Source organism: Coturnix japonica, chromosome 10, assembly GCF_054131305.1.
Source record: "Coturnix japonica strain WE chromosome 10, WE-NBRP24, whole genome shotgun sequence".
NCBI lineage: Eukaryota > Metazoa > Chordata > Aves > Galliformes > Phasianidae > Coturnix > Coturnix japonica.
Genome location: NC_140672.1, coordinates 24,964,045 through 24,986,262, shown reverse-complemented (window position 1 = coordinate 24,986,262; position 22,218 = coordinate 24,964,045). Strand labels below are relative to the sequence as shown.

General features: G+C 46.1%; 2 long non-coding RNA genes across 5 annotated transcripts; both read left to right on the top strand.

Moving 5' to 3' along the window:
- The first annotated feature begins 8,095 nt into the window (after positions 1-8,095).
- LOC146759517 (uncharacterized) lies at positions 8,096-17,983 on the top strand. 4 transcript variants are annotated; one of them, XR_014932315.1, is made up of 7 exons: positions 8,096-8,488; positions 8,937-9,061; positions 13,440-13,599; positions 14,299-14,519; positions 15,041-16,286; positions 17,432-17,590; positions 17,856-17,983. It is a non-coding gene; the product is annotated as an uncharacterized LOC146759517 (long non-coding RNA). The 4 variants fall into 4 exon arrangements; XR_014932314.1 differs by having other exon boundaries at positions 8,934-9,061; XR_014932313.1 differs by having other exon boundaries at positions 8,096-9,061; positions 13,461-13,599.
- A 505-nt stretch (positions 17,984-18,488) lies between these two features.
- On the top strand, positions 18,489-20,910 carry LOC146759516 (uncharacterized). The gene is made up of 3 exons (XR_014932311.1): positions 18,489-18,679; positions 19,385-19,521; positions 19,770-20,910. It is a non-coding gene; the product is annotated as an uncharacterized LOC146759516 (long non-coding RNA).
- Positions 20,911-22,218: the final 1,308 nt, after the last annotated feature.

Below are 22,218 nucleotides of genomic sequence, written 5' to 3'. Positions count from 1 at the left end.
ACATCCACATGCTGAGCAGCCTAAGACAAGTTTAGGTAGTTGGCAACAGGAGTAAGGGGGCTCAGGAGGACACTGTAGAGTAGTGTGAAAAATGAGCAAAGAGAGTTACTAATTGATGCCTCTTGGAAAGTAGTCCAAGAGTGGTCCTCTTCATAAACTCTCCTCTTGTGTGTGGTTTTATCTTTCCGTGCAAGTGGCTTTTGGTTTGATTCAATTGCAGTGTAGATCTCTGCATTCCTGTCCAGTTTTTTGTTTGTTGTTTTGGAGGAGAATTAGCACAAAGGGAAGCTGTTGTGTTAGAGTGGACCAGGGTGCTGTATGGCTTGTCTCTAGGAAAACTGCACAGAGAGTTGTGTGCCATGAAATATTTGTCTTCTGTGGTCCGTGTCAGCAGTGTCAGAGTTAACACCTGTCTGTGGCTTTGTGCCATTTAGTACATAAACCCACACTTGGCAAGTCAGAGAACACTACCCTGTGTACTGAGCTATCAGCCAGCATCTGGTAGAGGCTGGGTAGAGCAGGCAGGCCTCCTCTAAGTGACAGCCAAAGGGCCTGTGAATGCCTCACCATGTCCGTGCTTCCCTCTGTAACAGGGAAGGTGATTCTCACAACTGGGGTAATAAACTGTTCCTGATGCAATGAGGTGTTCATAACAAGTGATGTGTAGATCTCCCTTATCTCATAATGTCTTTTCCTGCCTGCAGTGAATATGCAGGATACAGGATCATATACCAGCTTCTTTGAATTACTGCTCATGTCAGGAGATAAAATCTGCCTATTCTTTGAACTAACACTGGCGAGGGTTAGTTATTCTGGCTACCGAGAGAATGGTACAGCAGACTAAACTCTTTCTTTTCCTTCTTTGTCAAATGCCTTTTCATCCAACTGCGTGTCCCATAGATATTCAGAGCAGTGTTGGCTGAGGGAAGTGGAAATATTTATCTCCTGTGTGTATCTGCCACCCTATTTAGGCATGTCCCTCCTAGCAGAGTGCAGAGATTGGAGGAGTTGGATTAGGCAGTGGTTTCCCTTTTGCTCACAGAACCACTTGTTCTGTGGTCTCCCAGCTACCCTGTGCCCAGTGGCCTATGCAAGATGGAGCAGAAAAGGCACATTTTATGAACAAACAGGAACCTTTCTGGTCAGATTAATACCTGTGCTCTTTTAGAGAGATTTAGGTACTAGAGGTTTTATGTACTGGAATAGGCTCCTCAGAGAGGTGGTTGAATCGCCATCCCTGGTTGTGTTTAAGAGCCTTTTGGATGTGGTACTCAGGGATATGATTTAGCGTAGGGTTTCTAGAGTTAGGGTACTGGTTAGGCTGCGATTGGACTTGATGATCTTCAATGTCTTTTCCAACCTGGGTAAATCTATGATTCTATGCAGGAACTCTTCTCCTGAGGTTAATCCAAGTTGTATCCAGGCCCTTCAGAAGGAAAAGGATATAGCAGCACAGAAATATGGTCTGATTCTGACATAAATAAGTGCAGACCTGGAGAGTTAAAAGGGATTGTGTGATGTTCAAGGGATTTTGAAGCAAAGATGTCCCCTAGGTAAGATTTGTGGCTGACATTCCCCATACATTGTTTGTGGGCACACAAGCTAAGGAGAGACTAGTGATGAGCATGCAGAGAAGCCAATGGTTCAGACAGGTTTGTAGTGACACGGCATTGTAGAGTTCTGTCTCGTTCTCCTTGGCGTAGTTTGGAAAATAAAGATGAGGTGATTGGTGGTAACAATATGGCTTCATCAAGGTCAAGCCATGCCTGACAAACTTGGTGGCCTTTCATGATGGAGTAACAGCATCAGTGGATAATGGGAGAGCAACTGACATCATCTACCTGGACTTGTGCAGAGCATTTGATCCCGTCCTGCATGACATCCTGGTCACCAAACTGGAGAAAAATGGTTTTGATGGATGGACCAGTTGCAGGATAGGGAACTGTCTGGATGGTCACACTCAGAGAGCTGCAGTCAATAGGTCAGTCTCCAGGTGGAGGGTGGTGTTGGGACCAGTGTTCTTTAACATTTCTGTAGGCAACATGGACAATGGAATCAAATGCAGCCTCAGCAAGTTTGCAGATGACGCCATCTGCAAGTATTTGGAGGTAAGCAGCTGCAGTGAAGTGAGCGATTTCAGTGCCTATTTCTGATGGTGGCAGTGAGTTCAGAAGTCACACTGAATTGATGGTACCTGTTTCCATTCTGACAAAGGCTGTAGTTGCAGCTGACTTCCCGAGGCTGCCATACGTGGTGGTGACGCAGCCTTGGGCTTGTGCGTTTGCATGACTCCCACCTTTCCTTTCTGTGTCTTGCAGGTCAGCTGGTGCTGGAAGCGGCCGGTATCTGAGTAGGAATGAAGGTGAGTGCAGGAGCAGCTGCTGAGGGGAGGAAGGAAGTCCATGCTAATGAGCTCTGAAGCATCTGCGGGTCCGGTACCAGAATAGGCAGCAGTGATGCAGGGGGCTCCCCAGCAGGAAGCTGGCTGATCCAAATGCTTGCTGAGAGTTTGGAAGCCCAAACCCTTAAGGTCTCTGTAAGGGTGGCTAATAAAAAGATGTTAACCAAGATGGTGGTAAATAGTCAAAGGTTATTAGCAAAGGGAAACTCACCAATATCGATACCTTGACCAGAAAGCTGAGGCAGTCTCAACTGGGGAGCAATGTCCAAGAGATGCTGCCTCAGTGGTGGTCAGCCTTTAAATGAGGTCTCAGAGGAGGTTGAGTCGAGGTCCACCCCTTCTGGGAGCACAGCTAGATTACTCTCACCTGTGCTCCCGCAGCTGACCCAACACTTGCCTCAGCTGATTAATCAGAGGTTCAAGCTGTGATTTCCCATACAGTCTCAAAGCTGAAGGCAGCATCTCCTTGATCTGATGGTGGTGTGCCTGAGTGAGGGAGTGATCCAAGCTGGATGCAGAAGAGTCATCTTAATTTCTCTGCTATTTTACTTCAGATGACACCTATTGGGTGTTGGTTTCTTAAAATTTGGATCTAGGAGGTGGCCTCTCCCTTTGCTTCTGGTGAAAGCACAGAAGTGCAGCAGGAGTAGAAGACAAAGAGGTTTTCTTCGTGACAGGAACACCAATTATTTGATTCAAATGTGTAACTGATGTAGATGGTGAAGAACAGATCTGCCTCAAAGACATGCTTGATCACATAAGGAATGAGCATGTGATCCAAGACAGCCAGCGCGGCTTTAGCAGGGGAAGGCCATGCCAAACCAGTCTGGTGGCCTTCTATGATGGAGTGATGGCATTTGTGGACAAAAGGAAGGAACAGATGTCATTGACCTGGACTTGAGCAAGATCTTTGACATGGCCCTCCACCACATCCTTATCTCTAAACTGGAGGGATGTGGATTTGACAGGTGGACCACCTGGTGGATAAGGGATTGGTTGAAAGGCCACAGACAGAGGGTGGTGATTCGTGGTTCGATGTCCAGGTGGAGGCCGATAACAAGTGGTGTCATCCAGGAATCTGTCTTGGGACCAGTGCTTTTTTACATGGTTATCAGTGATACCAATGATGCAATCGCGTGCACCCTCTGCTGTTTGCTGTTTGCACACAGGTGCACACAAAGGGGTGTTTGTGGAAGGTGTAGGCACGTAGGTGTTCCCAGGGGTGGTTGGCACACGTCTGTGAATGCAAAGGAGGGCACACGATGCAGTGTGTGCATGGGGGTGTGCAAAGCAGGCAGGGTGGCACACGGGTGTGCATTTGCACATGGATAGGGGAAGGCTGGGGTTACAGGTTGACCTGTGCTGAGTTGAGTGGGAGCTCACGGTGTTGCTCAGTGGTAGATTTGTTCACACTGAGTGCTAACAGGAAACTCGCACACCCTTTTTGTTTCAGCTGTGCCAGTGCTGTGATCCCTTGCTGCTGGGGTGGGGTGTTGGAATGATGGTGTGCGTGCCAAGCTCCCATCTCTTGCAGGAATCAAGTGTAGAGCAAAAGGGATGTTTGGGCCAGGTGACTGTAAGAAGGCTGGCTGCTTTGGATGATGGCAGCTGATGGAAACAGGTGCTCTGGGGACCGTTCAGCTTTTAACAGAAGACAGGGGTCCAGCAGCAAGAATGACTAGGTTCTCAGATGGCTTCAGAAGTGCACACCGAGTACATCCCCGCAGACATTTACCGGTAGGCGGCTCTTGCAGAAGAAGATTCAAGCAGCAGAACCTTTTGCTCAGCTACAGCACACAAATGCTACAAAAGCAGGAACAACCCGCAAGCTCTGGGTCTGTTTGTCTTGCAAATGCATGCACTAACTGCGTTTGATAGTACCCCCCATCCTTGATTTCCTTCCCTGCTTCTTGTCTGATGGCACTGCTGAGCCAGGAACAAGCTGCCCAGTGTGGCAGAGCATGGTGCAGAGCTGTGCTGGGACCTCCTCCCCTTCCTCTGCTACAGATCAGTGCCCCACACGTGCCATCGGGATGCTCTGGCACGGGATGTGCCTCCAACCCAAAGCTCCTTCCCACCTCCCAAGGAAAAACAAAGCAACCCAAGCATCTCCAGAAAAGCTGCCCAGCAGACAGCAGGGAATGCAAACAGCTTCTGACTGCTCCCCTACACTCCTGTCCTAAGTAAGAGACCCTACGAGGACTGGCTGGGAAATCAGGGCATGACACACGTGAGTGTGCACAGGATTGTGCAAAGCAGTGGGGTTCCACAAGTTTGTGTGTGTGTGTATCTCTGCTGTTATGAAAGCATGGGAAGACTTACTGAGTCCCAGATAATTACTTATCCTCAAATGATTTTTCCTGGCCAAATTTAGAGCCACTCACAGGTAATCGAGATCAACAGGCTGTTGTTGCACAATCAACAGGCACAATCTAGATGATCAGCTGAGGAAAATAAAGCATCATGCCAAGGGTACTAGATAAGGGAGCAGCTTGAGATCTGCACATTTATGTGATGCTCATGGTGTTAGACAATATTTGCCTAGAGAGGTCACATTGAATGAAAGCAAACTCTAAGATGAATGAAAATATGCACAGGAGAAGAAGCCTCTGAGGCTTCTGAAGTGTTATGACCAGAAGACATGAACTCTGTTAAAGCAAACGTTTCTCTCTATTTTTTGTGTTATTCCAGGCAGGCCTTGATTACCGCCTGTACACATGTTGAGGAAGCCCAGCTTATGCAGCACCAGGGCTAATCCAGGGCAAAGCGTCTATTGGCTCAGAGGGATGTAGAGCGGTGTTTGTTTTCCCCTCTTTCCCTTCCCTCTCCACAGAGCATTTCAAGGCAGTGGAGCTCAGGTAGGCTCTCTTGGTTTCCCTTCTGAATTCTGCTAGGTTGCATCGCTTGGTAGCTCTCAGAAGCTGTCAGTGGCCACAGACTAGAAAAGTGCAATTGGTCTCAGTTCACACAGCTGGCTGGTTTGTGTCAGGCTAATCCTGAACTGCCTCAAGCGACTGCTTTGGGGCTCTACAAAACAGCAACTTCAGAGATATCTTTCTATTACTAAGTTTTTGAAAGAGCAATTTGCTCTGTTAATTATCCATCATTTCTGTGCAGTCTGTTTTGTCAGACTTGTCTTTAGCTTCCAAGTTGTATGTGAAGACTTGTTTGCACTGTAATGCACAATGTACTAAAAATTGAGAGATGTAAATGCAAAGAGTTTTTCCAGCTTTGATTTCATGTCTGGAATTTTGGAACCCACTACTTGCAGTTGTTAATCTGTCCAAACTGGTTTGGTTTGGAATGCCCTCATCCTTCTTGAATCGCTGTTAAAAGCGGAGCAATTCCTACAAGTGCCATGGCCCCACTGTTGTTCTAATTCTTGTTTCTTTGTTTTCCACACGCTGCTTTTCAAGCCTCCTTTTTCTTTACAGTCAAAGTGAGAATTGCACTGTGAGGTGTCTGAACCTTGTTGTGCCTCTACATAAAGAGAACCGAACAGCAGCAAAGCCTGACAGGTGACTGTGCTGACAGCTCTCGTAGCCAGTAACACGTAACTGTGCTAAATCCCTTGTGACGGCTTTGATTTCATTTTTGCCAGTGAAATCCTTGTAAAAGGAACTGCAGCAGTGTGATGAGCTAAGGTGAAGATGCTGGTTTTAGTAGTGCTCTAAGCTGAGTGGAAGGGCAATTGAATGAGGGTTATATGCTTTCTCTGGGACGATAAGGCTTTTTTTCCTGAGGGAAAGAGCCAGCTTTTCATGGGCTATATGTGGGCTTTGGCAAGGGCAGACAATCCAGTCTGTCAGGAAGCCATTTGTGGTGCTTCAGGTTTGTAAGCTTGTCTTTTTGTTTTTCAGGCGGATATTTGGAGCATGGGTGTAGTGCTGTATGCTCTGCTGTGTGGGTTTTCCCTTTGGATGATGACAATATGATGGCACTCTACAGGAGGATACCAGTGGGTATCAGTGGTGCTAGAATACACTGAGAAGGGAAATAGCTGAGCTTGACAAGAGGCCTTGCTTTTCGGATGGCAGAACATGCTGAGCTGTGGGTAGAAAGGCCACAGCACAGTCTGCTGAATATTGTCCCTCTTTTTGCTGCTTTGTCTACCAGTATTTTGTGGATTTGGTTCTGCGCTTGGTTGGCCTATGTGGCACTGTAGCCTAATTCTGTACCATGATAGCATACAGAATTTAAGGAGAAGTATTTTCTTGCCAATGGGCTGGATTTTTTGTATCTGGTTCTTCAACTGGCTGCTCCCTATACTATCTGTAGTAAAAATACAGACACATCATTTGATTTCCCTGAAATGAATGTTCCTAAATGCCAGCCCTTCTCATGTCTACGAAGAGCAAAGTTCTGCATTTGCTATTAGAATTTCCTCTTCCAGAATCAGGAGGTAATGTAGGACCCCACAGATTGCCTTCAGAATTCAACAGTTAGTTGTGTTTCCTTTCGGAGAACTTAATCAGAATGCAGTATAAAAATTGATAATCTCATGGGTATTAAGTTACAGGCTTGCTATTTCTGCACTGAATTTGTTTTTATTTTACATGGTTGTGATCTGAAAGTTGCTTGAAACGCAGGCACCTCGGCACTGTTGTGTAACTGAATTTCACACATTATAGATCTTGAAATATAAAACTCTGACTTGTTTTCAGTCTGCTGCTTGAGTCTAATCAGGGTCATAGTGTCTGTGTGAAGTGGAGTGTGTGGGGAGATTGTTGCTGCAGATCCTGGGAAGTTGCTGTGTATTTGCAGACAATGGCTGCTGTTGGTCACTGGGTGCCACTGTTGCTCTGAAGAACATCTGTGCTGTGCATGCAGCACAGTATGCTGTGCACGCCATGGAACTAGGAATCAAGAAGAGATAGAAGCGTCACTTCTGCTCTAGTAAAAGGTCTCATCTGCTGACAGGCTTTTGTACTTGAATTCAGAACTCAGGACCTGTTGCCACAGAGGGACTAGTTGCTGAAGTTGGATGACTCTTCCTGTTTACTCCTTGTAATATGTAGCCATAACACTAACTATTTAAAAAACATCTGAAATCATGGCTAATTATTGACTGCTGCACAGCAGAACACTACCACGGTGAGATTGGGCTGTGAGATGACTTGAAAGCTGTTTCCTCAGTATAGGTCTTATTCGTGCAGCTGGGACACCTTGATGAAGACTGTGTAACAGCTTTCTGTGTTTCACAACAAGAGAAGAGAGAGTAGATCAGCATTAACGTCAGACGTAATAAACGTATGTCAGTAATTCTCTGTATTTAAGCCCGCTACTACAGTAAATAACCTTACTGTATTAACAGACTCTAACACTCACTTATTCTCAAACATGAAATATTTCACACCTTTCAGAGGTAAGGTACCACTGCAGAACTTCATAGTCTACCTAATAACTACATTTCTGAAGTTCACATTTATTCCTTTTTTCTCCTTTAATTGTGTTTTCTCAGCCTTTCTGTTATATTCTACCATGCTGAAATCCTTATGAATATCTGGAAGTCCAGGCAGACTCAAAACAGAAACTGATGGGTGAACAGCAGATGTCACATGCTGGCTTAACTCCCTGCTTTGAAATATTTCACTAATAGGTGGAAAATATCAAAACGTCAGGTAGGACAACCAAGCAAATTTGGGGAATTACAGTTCACAAATACTTCAGGAAATGAATTAATTCCAGTAACTTTTGAAAATAAATGGGAAAAGCTGAACTGAGTGCTGCTAGAGATGCTGTATAAATGTCAATAATGACATTCCAAGGTGTAGAAGAGATTTAAAACATGATGGGTACTCTGGCATTAAACTGAATCTGAAAGTTGTCTCTTGCAATTGAGTTGTCTTTCTATTAAATAGAAAGTGGTAGAATTTGAAGGATTGTTAAGATTTCCATATAACCTTAGTAAGACTAGATATAAAATATAAGTTTTATCTAGGCGAGATCGTTTGTGGAGTCACTGTTACTTCTTTTTTAGGTACAGGGAATAAAGAGAACAATCGACCTACAAGGGAAAAACGTTCTTCCGTTCACGTCTGTGATATTTTCACAGTCTTAACTCAAAGGACTTCTAATGCCTGATAAGTAATTCAAGCTTATTATACTACACTGAGTCTGTCAAGCATTGTACCCACGGTTCTCATAGTAGTCAAAAAGCTGCTGAAAATCCAGCTGAATGTCGATGCTCCTTGGAGCTGGCCTGGAACTTGCCCCCAGAAATGGGAGTCCAGCTGAAATGCTGTGCAAACTGAATTAGTAGGAGCTTTGCCATTCACTTCAGTAGAGAGATTCTGGCACCAGCTTTAGTTTTCACTTCCAGCAATTGTACAATACACTAACTTTCAAGCAAAAATGAGAATAGTCTGCTTCTTTATCTCAGACATATTGTGTGAATCAGCTGAGGCCTGAAACTACCCTAATGTGATCAGACGTGAAGGTTGCACATCAAGGGGAAAATATGGCAGACATGCAGAAATTTTCTTTGTACTGACAATGTTTCTGAAGAGATCTACATCCTCTTGTTTTCTAGCAGAATTACGACCAGTTGTGGCAACCTATCTCTTGCTTCAGTCTAAGAAGGCTCGTGGCAAGCACATTCCCTTGAGAATTCCATCCCAAACAGGACGTGCCAGTACCACACAGTCAGGAAGCCTGGGGGTAAGTTTTAGAGTTCAGCACAAGGTTCAGGTCAAAATGCCTCTGTGTGCTGAAGCTCTGCCCGGCTAAACAGTCTGGTGGCCTAAACATCGGTGAGGGAGCATGTGTGCAACCGGTCTTGGTCATCAAATCTTGTTCTATGATAAGGCCACCGACTCAGTGTATGAAGGAAAAGGATGTAGTCTTTCTAGATTTCAGGGAGGCCTTTGATCCTGTCCCTTTGGCTGCATGTTCCCAACCTTCCATCAGGAAGCCAGGAGTACTGTTCTGGGTCATGAAAAGGCAGCCAGTGGTTTGACTATCGCATGTTTATGTGTTTTGATGTTTCACAGTGGGTCTTAAGTAAAAGGAACTCAGGTTTTGGTTGCCTGCAGGACAGATGTTCTTTTGGGTTCAATATGTTTGCATAGTGACTTGCAACCATGGGACTGGTGTTCAAGGACCCTTTTTGTTCCTTCAGTTCCTCGGTTCTTTCTTGCCTAGATTTGACACTTTGTTTCAACAGAAGAGCTGATATTCGCTTTGGGAATACTAAGCAGCTCTTTATGTGGCTTAGAGGAAGACTGTCTGTCTTCTACCCTGTGGGCATGGAACAGCCACAGTTCCCCCTGGAACAACATCAATGACCCACACCACTAATTGGATTCTCCTTTTTAATGTAGTGGTAGCGAGGTGAAAATGTGGCTGTGGAATATTTTTACTAAGGAACTTCTATATAGATTTTGTTCATCTTTGCGCACCTCATCACCTGATCTGTGTCAGTGAGCAGAAGCTGAAAGCAGGCATGGGATGTTCTGAAGAGCAGAGAAAGAGATAGGGAGGAAGGTGATTAAGACAATCCCCTCTGCTGCTGTGTGTCCCAGAACTGCCCAGTTCTGTGGCAAAGTGTTGTACAAGATGAAGAGGCCAAGAGATTGGGAGTAGAATGAATAGAAAATATGCCTTACTTAGGCCATACTCAGCGTATTAATACTTCTCAGTTAGTTTTAGAATTCTAGAAGTGAAAGGTAAGGAGGTAGAAGCCTGCAAGTTGTGTCCTTTTTTACAGCTGCTCTTTTCTTATGGGAGGATGAAGTGATGAAGATTGGTCTATTCTACAAGCTGTTCCAACCTTTACTCTTAGTCTTAATGCCCCTTTGTGACGTCATAATGCCCTTTGTGACATCATAATGCCATTTGAGACATCATAATGCCCCTTTGTGACGTGATAATGCCCCTTTGTGATGTCATAACACCCCTTTCTGATGTCATAATGAGCCTTTCTGATGTCATAATTCCAAATTGTGATGTCATAATGCGCTTTCTGACGACGTAATGCGCTTTCTGACGACGTAATGCGCTTTCTGACGACGTAATGCGCTTTCTGACGACGTAATGCGCTTTCTGACGACGTAATGCGCTTTCTGACGACGTAATGCCCTTTCTGACGACGTAATGCCCTTTCTGACGACGTAATGCCCTTTCTGACGACGTAATGCCCTTTCTGACGACGTAATGCCCTTTCTGACGACGTAATGCCCTTTGTGACGTCGTAATGCCCCTTTGTGACGTCGTAATGCCCCTTTGTGACGTCGTAATGCCCCTTTGTGACGTCGTAATGCCCCTTTGTGACGTCGTAATGCCCCTTTGTGACGTCGTAATGCCCCTTTGTGACGTCGTAATGCCCCTTTGTGACGTCGTAATGCCCCTTTGTGATGTCATAATGCTTCTTTGTGAGGTATCTGTGGTGCCATTGATAATGAAGTATGATGAACTGGAAGGCTTTCAGTAGAATTGCAGCCCTAACATAAACAATGACATGAACTCTGGAATTCTGTGTAAAATCATTACCTAGCTTGTGGTCCGGCTCTTCAAACCAAAGGCTATGAGGTGCTGCTCTTGTTGACACAGGCTGTGAAAGATGACTTGAGCTCTAAGAGTAATTTCCCTTCTGCTCTTGATATGAACGTCAAATCCACAATTAGAATATTAAGAACATAATATAAAAGTTTTTTCTGCTGGACTGAGGACTGGGCAGTAAGAAACCGGATGAGGTTTAACAAAAGCAAGTGTAGAGTCTTGCATCTGGGTAAAAATAATTGCATGCACCAGTACAGGCTGGGGGAAGAGCTGCTGGAGAGGAGCTCTGCTGAGAGGGACCTGGGTGTCCTGGTGGACAACAGATTAACCATGAGCCAGCAGTGTGCCCTTGTAGCCAAAAAAGCCAATGGCATACTGGGGTGTATTAAAAAGAGCGTGTCCAGCAGGTCGAAGGAGGTGATCCTCCCCCTCTACTCTGCCGTGGTGAGGCCTCATCTGGAATATTGTTTCCAGTTCTGGGCTCCCCAGTACAAAAAGACAGGGATGTCTTGGAAAGAGTCCAGCGGAGGGCCACTAAGATGGTGAAGAGCCTGGAGCATCTCCCCAATGAGGAGAGACTTAGGGAACTGCGTCTGTTTAGCCTTGAGAAAAGAAGGCTGAGAGGGGACTTGATCCAGGTTTATAAATACCTGAGGTGTGGGAGCCATAGTGGTGAGTCTGGTCTCTTTTCAGTAGTGCGTGGGGATAGGACTAGGGGTAATGGGATGAAAGTACAGCATAGGAAGTTCCGCACATTTGTGCGGAAGAACTTCTTTACAGTGAGGGTGACGGAGCACTGGAACAGGCTGCCCAGGGAGGTGGTGGAGTCTCCTTCTCTGGAGATATTTAAGACCCGCCTGGACACCTACCTGTGTGACATGGTGTAGGGAGCCTGCTTTGGCAGAGGGGTTGGACTCGATGATCTCTAGAGGTCCCTTCCAACCCCTACGATTCTGTGATTCTGTGATTCTGTGACTTCCATTAGCTGTTAGCCATAGTTTGGAACTTGCAAAGCAATCATATTGGAGCCTTGCTGGGCAACCTGCTCCAGTGTCTCACCACACCCACAGTAAAGCATTTCTTCCTAATATCCAATCCTAATCTACCTTCTTCCCATGTAAAGCCATTTCCCCTCATTCTGTTGCTACCTGCCCTTATAAAAAGTCCCTCCCCAGCCTTCCCTGTAGGCCCTCTTCAGATACTGGAAGGCCACTCTAAGGTCTCCTTGGAGTCTTCTCCAGGCTGAAGAGCCCCATCTCTCTCAGCCTGTGCACATAGCAGAGGTGCTTTCAGCCCTCTCTGATCACCTTCATGGCCCTCCTCTGTACCTGCCTGAACATCTCCAAGTCCTTCTTGTGTTGAGGGCTCCAGAACTGCGTGCAGTGCTCCAGATGGGGTTTCAATGAGAGGAGTGTGGAGGGGCAGCACCACCTCCCTCGACCTGCTGGTCATGCTTCTATGCTTTAAGCTTATGCTTTAAGGTCCTATATGCTTTAAGGTTTAGATAGTGCAGTCACCACACCTCTTCAGGTTTATCTATGAAGGTCCCTTCCAAGTGAACCGTGCTGATCCAGACAGTTCGGACTGCTCATTAAAATGTTTTATTAAGTTGGGCTGGTCCTACGAAGTAGTTTGACTGCAGTAAGCAATGTACATGGTGTGCTGTGAGTACTGCACACATTCCTCTTGGCAGCTTGTGGAACAGACATTGTGCATTGTTTGGATTGTGTAAGCATTCCTGTTGGTCTCTTGTGATGCTTACCTTCTTAGAGCACCTTTCCTCGTTTGGCTCTACATATTTTGGTACCTTACTTGTTCTGTTTGGCTTAGCAGGGAAGGTCTTCTTCTGAAGCATCCTCAGTCTTGGTCTGGGCAGCATACTTAGAAATGACATGGACGTTACATGAGTGGGTGGTCAAAGGGGGGAAGAACTCACCTTTCTGATCTGTTTCCTTTTAGAACACAGTCCTGGAGAGGATTTGCTTTCCTTGTTTCCTGGAGACTTGGATTCTTAGATGGTTTTGACTGCAGCAATTTCTGATGTTAATTCCTTTCTCTGTACTTTAGTAGCCAAGTACACGTGGAGTGCTTTGGAATTGTCTGAAGTTGCCAGGTTGCTTGTGATCACATATGTAACGTGGAGTTATGTGTGGTGCCAGTGATAATTCAGTGTGATGAACTTGAAGGCTTTCAGTAGAATTGCAGCCCTAAAGTAAACAATGACTTGAACTCTGGAATTCTGTGTAAAATCATTAGCTGCCTTGTGGTCTGGGTCTTCAAACCAAAGGCTGTGAGGTGCTGCTCTTGTTGACACAGGCTGTGAAAGATGACTTGAAGCTCTAAGAGTAATTTCCCTTCTGCTCTTGATATGAATGTCAAACCCACAATTACAGTATTAAGAACATAATATAAAAGTTGTTGCTGCTGGCCTATTGGCTTCCATTAGCTGTTAGCCATAGTTTGGAACTTGCAAAGCAATCTTATTTAGATTTTAGTGATGAAATCTTCTGATGAAATCTTCCTTTTAATTCTGCAAAAGAATCTCAATGGAACATTTCAGTCTGAAAAGGCTCTGACATAATGAAGATGTGCCAGACTGCAGCCATGTGCCAGATGTGTTTGGATCCATGGAATTTTCTGATGTAGCTTCAGTGTTTGAAGAATCTCCGCTCGATCTAAATACTCAGAGAACAAAGCAGGTGTGTGAAGATGTAGTGCTAGTTTCTTACAGAAAAAATACAGCACTTAATCCAGAAATCTGCTTCTCATTGTATCTAGTGCTTACTCCATATGTAAGTATCTAGTGGACCTTGACCAAAGGGAGATACAGATTGAGCAAAGAAGTATGTTAAGCATAAATTTTGGTGCCTTCTACCTGTAGGCCATGGTTGGTTTAATGAGAACCCTAACTCCAGTGTTTGGTTTGCACAGAAACAGCAAGCAAGGGAACAAGTAAAGGAGTCAGTGAGGATTTTAAAACACAATGGGAAGCGATGAGGCACAGTTCATAAGATTCTGGAGTTAGGCTAAAGGTACACAGACCTTTAAAGGTACCGAAAGAAGTTCAGTCTTACTGTGTTGGACAAGAAAATCCACAGTGAAGTGATTGAAATTTTGCAGCCAAACCAAGTGATAATTCATAGTTATGTTTAGATAAGCTGGTGAGGGTTAATCGTAAATGGGGAATTGACATGAACAAATAAAAAATGGCATTTGAGAGTCTATAAGAAACGCACTTATTCTAGGAAAGAATCAGAGGTTTTAACTCTTTTGTTCAATAGACAAGTAGTGTATGATGTTTTTATAAGCATTGTGTCTGACCTTCTCAGCTGTTAGAATTTCTTTGACAGTAACTTCTCCGGCTGTGATCAGAAAACCTTTTGTTCCATCTCTGGCAGCATTCGAGGCATGATACTCAACTGGGTGATATGGAATTCACACTGTCAACTCCAGTGACAAGAAAAGTGGCATCTAAGCAGCGTGCAAACACAGAGGATGTTGATGCAGAGTCAGAGTTAAGAAATGAGCTGCCCTTTGCATTTCCTGCTCCTGCTCTTTTCAAAGAGTCAGACAGAGAAGCAAGTAGAAGGCATACCCTTTCAGGCGCCTACTTCCAAAGGTATGTTGTATCTAACAAATGAAAACCTAGAACATGTGTAGCTTAGGAATTTTTTACTTTAAATATGAATGCAATCCTTGTAGGTCCTGATATTCTGAAAGATTTCTGTGTGGGGTTTATTTGGTCACAGCACATACAGCTGCCAGCCTGTACATCTGACAGTGCACTGCAAGCGGTTTAACCATATATCAGGGCACGGTACACGTCTGTTAATGATAGAAGTTCTCACAGTTTCACAAGGATCATGCCTTGAGATGCATTCAGATAATGAGACAAGTGCTGTGCTCCTAAATCTAGCATGTGCTTCTACTTCCCATCGAGATCTAGTAGATAATTTCTTTAACATTCATGATGAGGGTTTTGTTTTTATTTTTTTCTGGTCTATTATTTTGAGTGAAAGAAAAGGGTATGCTTTTATTTAAGCGAGCTTTTGATTGCATCATGCTTCTAAATTAAATGTAACCTACTGAATTCCTCATGATAGCATACCAGTACTTGTGTGTATCTGTTCTCCCTAACAGAGTAAGAAGAGACTCAGTGAACCTGGACAGTGTTACCCAGGGTTGTGAGAACAGCTGAATGATTGTTGAGAACTGGTCAACTCGTGAGCCTGAGACCTGGCATCCTCCATCCTAGGGTGGAACTTTACTGGAGCATGTGGATGCCACCAAAACAAAAGGACTGTGTACAATAGACTGAGAGTTTGCTGAGTTTCTTGGTTGACAGAAAGCACAACTAACTCAGCAGCAAGTGACATATTTGGGATAGGAGATGACAGCTGGACCTTGAACCTTAAGGACTGCCAAGAAAGAAGCCATCTGCTCAACCCCTGAGCTGCAAACTGCCAAGGAACTCCATACGTTGCCAGGAATGACAGGAGGGTGCCGACCATGGATACACAGCTATGGACTGATGGTAAACTTCAAACAGCTTGAAGTGAGTAAGGGATAGCCAGGGTGCACTGGTGCTCAATATTCAGGAAGCCTATAAATCTACAGTGGGCCAAAGAATACCAGTTTTAATATCTCATGCAGTGTTTACTGTATTGGAGGCAAAAGGTGGACATTGGCTCTCACCCCAAAGATTCCCGAAATACCAGGCCATCCTGGTGGAGCAGGGTGATATAGAAATAATTGTAACTACTATTGCCAGCCCAGTATCTTTCCTTAGCGGAACTCCCCTGGTGGAGAACCAGGATGACATGACTGCTTTGAAACTACTGAAGCTGCACATTGCAGCCGGTCGGTCGGAGCTGAAGGACGAACCCTTAGAAGATGCAGAAGACGCCTGGTTTACCAGCAGCTGCAGTTTTGTGAGACAAGGAGGCTTTAAGGCAGGACATGCAGTAACTGCTACTGAGCAGGGAATGGAAGCACAACCATCAGCCGTGGGGACTTCACCTCAGAAGGCTGAAATAACTGCCTTGACGACAGCCTTAATGATATGGACGGATGCTAAATATGTGTTTGGGATGCCACATGCTCATAGTACCATCTGAAAAGAGCAAGTATTGCTCACACACAAGGAAAAGAGCTTGATGTAAATCTACCAAGGGTAGAGTTTGATTTTGAGTTGGATTTTCTGGGCTTTGAGACACGTCTTCCAGATGCACACTGTGTTATTTCTGATGTGTTGACCTGTTGAGGTCCAGCCTTAAATGAGGATTCAAGTAATACCATAGCAGGAATGGTTTAGATTGGAATTGGAATGCAGAAGGTTGGAGCCCGCAGGAGCAGGGAATCAATCATCTCCCTATGCTTGGCACTGGTGAGTCCTCACCTTGAGTTTTGTGTTCAGTTCTTGGCCCCTCACTGCAAGAAGGACACTGAAATCCTGAGATGTGTCCAAAGAAGAACACTGAAGGTATGAGGTATCTAGAGCACAAGTCTCTTTGCAAGCACTATCTTAGAGGCAGCCTTGATTTCTCCTGCCCCAAGCTTTGTGCCACAAGAGCTCTCCTGCTTCTCGCTGTGATGTGAGACCATATGGAAGGCTCTGCAGAGGTCCTTCCTTTTCTTGACTGTATTTTGTGTGGCTTTGGACTTGTTTTCGTCTTTCCCAAAGCCCTCTGCCCAATTCTGTGTCCTTCTCTGCAGCCTTGAATTCGATTCAGAGCAGGTTCCCGAGCTCAGTGTCTGAGACATTCACAGCGTGAGCTCCCTGTGCAAGATGTATTTCAGGGAGCTCCCGAGCCCTCTGCTGACTAAGCATCTCTATGCCAAATTCTCAGTAAGCTCAGGGCAGTGTCTTGGAAATGACACGTACCTGTTCCCTGGGCGTCCTGGCTAGTGGTTGCAGCATTGCCCCAGCTCTGAGGTCTTCTTTCTGTTAGCCCCATGAGGCATGTCTTTGCCACATCCTGCCTCTCACTTGATGGCACTTGTGGTGGTGCCAGGAGGTGCTTATTTAAGCTATTCACAATGGTTGTGAGAATTCCCTTTCCTTTGCTGTTCCCCTGCTATTGATAGTATGGGGTTAATAGCAAAGGGGACTTGGAGTCAAATGCCTGCTGCGAGGAGCTGCACTGCGCAATCAGGCTGTAAAGCCCCCCAGAGCTTGCACTGCTTGGCCTTGATGGCACAGGCTGTGTGTATAATCAGGAGGGGTGTTAACTCTTTGAAAGGGCTGATAATAGCAAGACAAGGGGAAATGGTTTTAATTTGAAAGACAGAAGATTTACGTTGGGTGGTAGGGGGAGATTCTTTACTAGGAGAGTGCTGAGGTCCTGGAACAGGCTGCCCAGGTACGTTGTGGATCCCCCATCTGTAGAGGTGTTCAAGGCCAGGTTAGATGTGGCCCTGGGCAGCCTAGTAAATGTGGAAGATAGGTGGCCCTGCCAGGCAGGGAGTGGAGCTTCATGATCCTTGAGGTCCCTTCCAACCCAGGTCATTCTGTGATTCTGTGTTCCCCAGATGCCTCTTGGAAGTCATCAAGTCTGCCTCAGTGCTGACCACCAGTGCACTGTCCCCATGGGACTTAATAAGACACTTGGTGTCTCTGGCTGGGATCTGCTCGGTGATAAACATGCATGCTAAGAACTTAGCGATAGTGTGGGCTCCAAACCTCTTAAGGTAAACTTCTTTTTCCATTTCAACACGATGCTTAGTTCTGCTCTCCCCCAACCCCAGGGGCACAATTTCTAGATGACAGTTTCTACTCACTTGTTTAGCTGGGACAGCTGTGTCCCTGATGATCCAGGATAATTTCGTCAGTGGCATCGCTGTTTGCCCACTGCGGAAGTCTCCAGTGCCCAACCTGACAGTTTTTGGCTACAGAAATTCAGACTTGGGGAAATGACCTTGGGGAAATGACTTGTAAGATCTGCCTTTTCTTCAGATCCCAGCAGAGCCAATCTTCCTGCGCCATTGAAGCTGCCTGCATGGAGCTGCAGACTCAGTCAGCTGTGGTGGAATTCCTCATCAGCCACGCAGATGTCATCTTCTGCTCCGAATCCACACCAGTCATGGGAGAGTGAGCAGGTGAGTGTCTTCCTCCATTAGCTTGATCTTGATCTGGCACCTTGACCCAATCCAGGTCTTCTCCAAGACCTTTGAAAATTCTATTACTGTCGAGGAGACAGCAGGCTTCTGGGCTTAGGTTAGAATATGGTGCCCCATTCCTGGATCCTTAGTGTGTCCAAACACAAGCCTTACTTGGAGAAAACCATCACTGCTGTTAAGATTTTTTGCCAGCAGGTGAAGCTTGATTGAAATGTGGCAGCAAAGCTTTCTGGAATCCCAGCCCCCTAGTTTTTCTAGGATTTTTGTTTGCCTGTTTTTGATACAGTGAGCTGCTCTTAATTGTGGCTGTGTCCTTTGCCACGAGCATACCACTGAGCACACGGTTATTTTGAGCTCCTCTACTTCCAGTGGCTCAGATGAGCAATTCTGAGAGATATGCAGTACTGGGATGGCTGTGCTGTTGCTTCCTCCGCCGTCTCACCTGTGTTTTTCCCTTGCAGGGCACAGTTCTCTGCCTGGGCTCAAGTCTGTGTGGGTCTCTCCATCCACAAAGCTGCTCACCGTGCAGGAGGCACAGGCTGAGAGGAGAGGCCAGAGCAGCTCTCCTGTTGCAACACAGAGCAGCAAGATACAAGTGGAGGAAGGGCCTGCAGCTGTACTGAGGAACTTCGACGCAATCATTGATTTTCCATCTGAAAGGTAAAGAAAGAGGAATTCCCTTTCCAGCCCCTATCATCATTGTTCAGGTAATTTCTATTGGTTTATTTTTTGTCCATTGTATCTCCAAGCACTCAACTAAAAAACAGTTGCCCTACTGGCTCAGAGGAGCCACACAAGGGTGCATTTCCTTCCTGGTTGGGCAGGCAGTCACGAGATGCAGAAAGCCACGCTAGTGTCTATCTTGGTCTGTGCTGCCTGTACCTGGAAACGCTGGGGTTTTCCAGATTTCAGGGCCACGCACCTGAAACCAATTGCACTTCTCCTGTAAGAAGAGCTGTTGGTCAGACTTGCTGGCACTAGAAATTAAAGATGGCAGTGAGCTGAGGCCGAGGAGGTGTTAACGTAAGAGTCAGAGATGCTTTTGAGCTTCCCTTATGGCTGCCCAATTCCTCAGAAAGCAGTTACGCCTGCCAGCTCCTGTCCTTTCCTGCTGCTGAGCCTTTGCTCACATGCTCTGCATCTTGCTCAAAATGGTTGAGAGGAATGTAGCCAGCAGGACTTTTGGGGGCTAAGCTGTAGGAATGGAAGCATCTCTGAATGAATCTTTGAAACAGAGGGCTTTTCTAAGCTGTGTTTCAGCAGAAACCAGGCATTGCCAGGAGCAGGCAACTGTCATCAAGGGCTCGGTGCAGCTTGTCACTCACCCTGCACCACGACTGACAACATGCTGTTTTCTCTCTCCAGACCATGTTCTCCCAGAAAGAGGAAGGAATCACCAGCTGGCAGTTGGCGTTCCTGCTTATTCCTGGGCAAACCATCCCCTGTGGCCAAATGCCAACTGCAGAGCAGTGCCAGGGAAGCAGAAGTCGTGGTCCTGACAGGTAAGGGTGAAAATCCAGCTTTCAAAAAGCTGCTTGTCAGCAACACAGGTAGAATTCATGCTTTCAGTGGGCTTGTACCTCTTTCTGTATTCCTGCATTCGAGCCCGTGCCTGACATCTTTGGTTGACTCCTGTCTTTCCCAAATGAGTCTCGCAAGCTGCTTGAAGCCTGCTTGACAGGCAGCACCAAGCCTTTGCCTCCTTGGATAGTGAAAGTTTACACTAACTGCTGTGTATCTACTCTTTCAGGTGAATCTATCCCTTGCCAGCACAGGAAGCCCACCGGCAAGTAGCGATGATGCCTGGTGTGCTTCCATCAATGGAGTGCAGTTAGGATGCATGAGTCACTGCAGTTTCAAGGACAGCCTTCCACGTGACAGCAATGATGGAGACAAGGAGGTCTGACCTATTCAGTTTTGAGCCCCTCCATGCAAGAAAACCTTGCGGTTCTGGAACGTCTTCAGCTACGAAGGTAGTGAGTGGTCTGGAGCACAAAACTTACAAGGAGCAGCTGAGGGAACTAGGATTGTTCAGCATGGAGAAGAAAAGGCTCAGGGGAAACCTTATAACTCTCTATAACTTTCTGAAGGTAGGTTGTAGTGAGCTGGGGGTTGGCCTCTTCTCTCGAGTAATCAGTGATAGAACTAGAGGGAATGGTTTTAAGCTGCGCCAGGGAAGATTCAGGCTGGACATTAGGAAATATTACTTCTCAGAAAGGGTAGTCAGGCACTGGAATGCACTGCCCAGGGAGGTGGTGGAGTCACCGACCATGGGAGTGTTCAAGAAACGTTTGGATGTGATGTATGGAATATGATTTATCCGGGAAGTATTGGCAATGGTTGGACCAGATGATCTTCTAGGTCTTTTCCAACCTTGATAATTCTGTGATTCTGAGCTGAGAAGCTTTTCTTGCTCAAGTCCTGCTTCCAAGTTTAACCACCTATGGGGAAGTAGATGTCACTTTTCTAGTGTCCTTCAATTCCGTGTCCGCATTTTCCTAAAAGTAAAAGAATTTGGAGGTAACCAGCTGCAGTGAAGTGAGCGATTTCAGTGCCTATTTCTGATGGTGGCAGTGAGTTCAGAAGTCACACTGAATTGATGGTACCTGTTTCCATTCTGACAAAGGCTGTAGTTGCAGCTGACTTCCCGAGGCTGCCATACGTGGTGGTGACGCAGCCTTGGGCTTGTGCGTTTGCATGACTCCCACCTTTCCTTTCTGTGTCTTGCAGGTCAGCTGGTGCTGGAAGCGGCCGGTATCTGAGTAGGAATGAAGGTGAGTGCAGGAGCAGCTGCTGAGGGGAGGAAGGAAGTCCATGCTAATGAGCTCTGAAGCATCTGCGGGTCCGGTACCAGAATAGGCAGCAGTGATGCAGGGGGCTCCCCAGCAGGAAGCTGGCTGATCCAAATGCTTGCTGAGAGTTTGGAAGCCCAAACCCTTAAGGTCTCTGTAAGGGTGGCTAATAAAAAGATGTTAACCAAGATGGTGGTAAATAGTCAAAGGTTATTAGCAAAGGGAAACTCACCAATATCGATACCTTGACCAGAAAGCTGAGGCAGTCTCAACTGGGGAGCAATGTCCAAGAGATGCTGCCTCAGTGGTGGTCAGCCTTTAAATGAGGTCTCAGAGGAGGTTGAGTCGAGGTCCACCCCTTCTGGGAGCACAGCTAGATTACTCTCACCTGTGCTCCCGCAGCTGACCCAACACTTGCCTCAGCTGATTAATCAGAGGTTCAAGCTGTGATTTCCCATACAGTCTCAAAGCTGAAGGCAGCATCTCCTTGATCTGATGGTGGTGTGCCTGAGTGAGGGAGTGATCCAAGCTGGATGCAGAAGAGTCATCTCTGCTATTTCACTTCAGATGACACCTATTGGGTGTTGGTTTCTTAAAATTTGGATCTAGGAGGTGGCCTCTCCCTTTGCTTCTGGTGAAAGCACAGAAGTGCAGCAGGAGTAGAAGACAAAGAGGTTTTCTTGGTGACAGGAACACCAATTATTTGATTCAAATGTGTAACTGTGATGAAGATGGTGAAGAACAGATCCACCTCAAAGACATGCTTGATCACATAAGGAATGAGCATGTGATCCAAGACAGGCAGCGTGGCTTTAGCAGGGGAAGGCCATGCCTAACCAGTCTGGTGGCCTTCTATGATGGAGTGATGGCATTTGTGGACAAAAGGAAGGAACAGATGTCATTGACCTGGACTTGAGCAAGATCTTTGACATGGCCCTCCACCACATCCTTATCTCTAAACTGGAGGGATGTGGATTTGACAGGTGGACCACCTGGTGGATAAGGGATTGGTTGAAAGGCCACAGACAGAGGGTGGTGATTCATGGTTCTATGTCCAGGTGGAGGCCGATAACAAGTGGTGTCATCCAGGAATCTGTCTTGGGACCAGTGCTTTTTTACATGGTTATCAGTGATACCAATGATGCAATCGCGTGCACCCTCTGCTGTTTGCTGAGTGGTGCGGCTGACGCAGTGGAAGGAAGGGATGCCATTCAGAGGGAGCTCAACCGAGAGGTTGGCCTACGTGAATCTAATGAGGTTGAACACAGCAAAGTGCAAGGTTTTGCACTTGGGCTGGAGGAATCCCAGGCATTTCTACAGACTGGGAGGAGCAGTCCTTAAGAGAAGCCCCGCAGAGAAGGACCTGGGGGTCCTGGTGGATGAAAAACAGAACGTGAGCCATCAGCG